This window comes from Ambystoma mexicanum, chromosome 4q (assembly GCF_040938575.1).
Source record: "Ambystoma mexicanum isolate Mex_15411 chromosome 4q, UKY_AmexF1_1, whole genome shotgun sequence".
NCBI lineage: Eukaryota > Metazoa > Chordata > Amphibia > Caudata > Ambystomatidae > Ambystoma > Ambystoma mexicanum.
Genome location: NC_090928.1, coordinates 356760413 through 356763092, shown reverse-complemented (window position 1 = coordinate 356763092; position 2680 = coordinate 356760413). Strand labels below are relative to the sequence as shown.

The 2680-nt window shown below is 36.8% G+C and overlaps 2 long non-coding RNA genes across 2 annotated transcripts; one reads left to right on the top strand and one right to left on the bottom strand.

Moving 5' to 3' along the window:
• Nucleotides 1-277: 277 nt before the first annotated feature.
• LOC138467723 (uncharacterized) lies at nt 278-1402 on the bottom strand. Its single transcript, XR_011268133.1, has 2 exons — nt 675-1402; nt 278-587 (listed from the first exon to the last, which is right to left on the bottom strand). It is a non-coding gene; the product is annotated as an uncharacterized lncRNA (long non-coding RNA).
• Nucleotides 1403-1508: 106 nt separating this feature from the next.
• LOC138468518 (uncharacterized) lies at nt 1509-2409 on the top strand. The gene is made up of 2 exons (XR_011268297.1): nt 1509-1835; nt 1938-2409. It is a non-coding gene; the product is annotated as an uncharacterized lncRNA (long non-coding RNA).
• Nucleotides 2410-2680: the final 271 nt, after the last annotated feature.

Genomic DNA, 2680 nt, shown 5'->3' with positions numbered 1-2680 from the left:
TGATACAATATTTGTGTTGCCTAGCGCACACCTAGGTTTAAGGTTTTTTTACAGGATTTGTTGAAAATTTACGGGGTGCCGGGGAGAATAACAACCTTGACACTGGGTTGTTTTAACCTATGTAAATCCAACAGATTGTCCACAAGATTGTGGAACTCTCCCGTCCCCTGCACACCCTTTATACTGTAGAAACAGTCAATATTTCTATACAATGGTAATATTCAGTTTCTTTCAGAAAAAAGAAGAAATTAATGAGAGAAGCTAATTCATGACACTATTATAATAAAACAGAATGATGGGGACCATCGGTTTTAATTGAATTTTAAATTAATTGTTATAGATATGAATTTCAATTCATTCATCATCCAGTCTTTGTAAACATAATAACATAAATGTGTTCATTTTGAGGTTACATTCAATATTATAATACAAGGGCATACAAGGTACTCATCACACTTTCTATACAATAGGCTTTTCACATGGTATATCCACAGAAAGTAATGATGAATATTTTCTCGACGCGTTTCGGGGTGTCCCCTTCTTCAGGAATTGATAGCCCTCTTCATTGCCGTTAATCTTTGTTTCGTCTATAATGTATGATACAATGATCAAATTTTAGATTCTCACTGATAACTGTCATTTAACTCTTGGGAGAAATTTTTAATAATAATCACCTGGATGTTCAATGTGGAATATCCTAACTGGATTTATTATCAATAGCAATATCAGCCCAATAATGGTTATTCAACCTGTAGATGTGATAAAAAGACAATAGGGAAAGCTCAATTAAAAACGGGATCTTAATTCATGAAGGAAAATCTAGTCATGTAATATCTAAGAAAAAATATTACCTTTCGGTATTTCTGTAAAAAGCTACTACATCCATGGAATGGGTCGCTGTGGTATGTAGAGAGTCCTCAGGTACGGAGGTAGTGCAGTAATGGGCGATTCCTCCACTCGTGTCTGTAAAAACACGTATATATACTATATTAGATACACGAAAACAATGGGGTGGGATCATTCTGTGGAGAGTATTCTGTGAAGGCCTCTAGGCTCATGATATGCAATTGGGGAGCTGTTTACAAAGGATTCTCTTACCTCCTTCCTGAGAAGATGGCCGGTGCTGTAGCTCGAACCGTTCTACACGGTTTTCGCTAAAGATGGCCACTATTTACATTATGACGTCATCACGTCGAAGCGTGACGACGTCACTATGTTTAGAACGTCAGCGTGTGACGGGAAAACAGACGTCATACGGACATATTTTAGAAAACAATGTGTAATTAACCAATAGTATATAGGTGTATATCTATACTGGTGCAGGGAGTTTGAGTCAAATGAAATAAAGGTGAAAAGAGTCGAAAGATAAATGTGAGGAGTGTCTCATGTAACTTCTGGGAAATCTATTGTTTACCACGGACAAGAGGTGGCAATCATGCCAGACGTATGAACCAGAGGGAAATCTTCTGGATAGAGAGACTAAACAGTCTAGCTCCCAATGACGTCATAATGTAAATAGTGGCCATCTTTAGCGAAAACCGTGTAGAACGGTTCGAGCTACAGCACCGGCCATCTTCTCAGGAAGGAGGTAAGAGAATCCTTTGTAAACAGCTCCCCAATTGCATATCATGAGCCTAGAGGCCTTCACAGAATACTCTCCACAGAATGATCCCACCCCATTGTTTTCGTGTATCTAATATAGTATATATACGTGTTTTTACAGACACGAGTGGAGGAATCGCCCATTACTGCACTACCTCCGTACCTGAGGACTCTCTACATACCACAGCGACCCATTCCATGGATGTAGTAGCTTTTTACAGAAATACCGAAAGGTAATATTTTTTCTTAGATATCACATGACTAGATTTTCCTTCATGAATTAAGATCCCGTTTTTAATTGAGCTTTCCCTATTGTCTTTTTATCACATCTACAGGTTGAATAACCATTATTGGGCTGATATTGCTATTGATAATAAATCCAGTTAGGATATTCCACATTGAACATCCAGGTGATTATTATTAAAAATTTCTCCCAAGAGTTAAATGACAGTTATCAGTGAGAATCTAAAATTTGATCATTGTATCATACATTATAGACGAAACAAAGATTAACGGCAATGAAGAGGGCTATCAATTCCTGAAGAAGGGGACACCCCGAAACGCGTCGAGAAAATATTCATCATTACTTTCTGTGGATATACCATGTGAAAAGCCTATTGTATAGAAAGTGTGATGAGTACCTTGTATGCCCTTGTATTATAATATTGAATGTAACCTCAAAATGAACACATTTATGTTATTATGTTTACAAAGACTGGATGATGAATGAATTGAAATTCATATCTATAACAATTAATTTAAAATTCAATTAAAACCGATGGTCCCCATCATTCTGTTTTATTATAATAGTGTCATGAATTAGCTTCTCTCATTAATTTCTTCTTTTTTCTGAAAGAAACTGAATATTACCATTGTATAGAAATATTGACTGTTTCTACAGTATAAAGGGTGTGCAGGGGACGGGAGAGTTCCACAATCTTGTGGACAATCTGTTGGATTTACAATGCTGTCAATGATAAACAAGCATTCTTCTAATTCTTCACACAACTCATCAACATAGACAATGGGCCTCTTTACAAGGTTGGAGGTAGCCTTGCCGGTAAAACTGGCAAGGCTA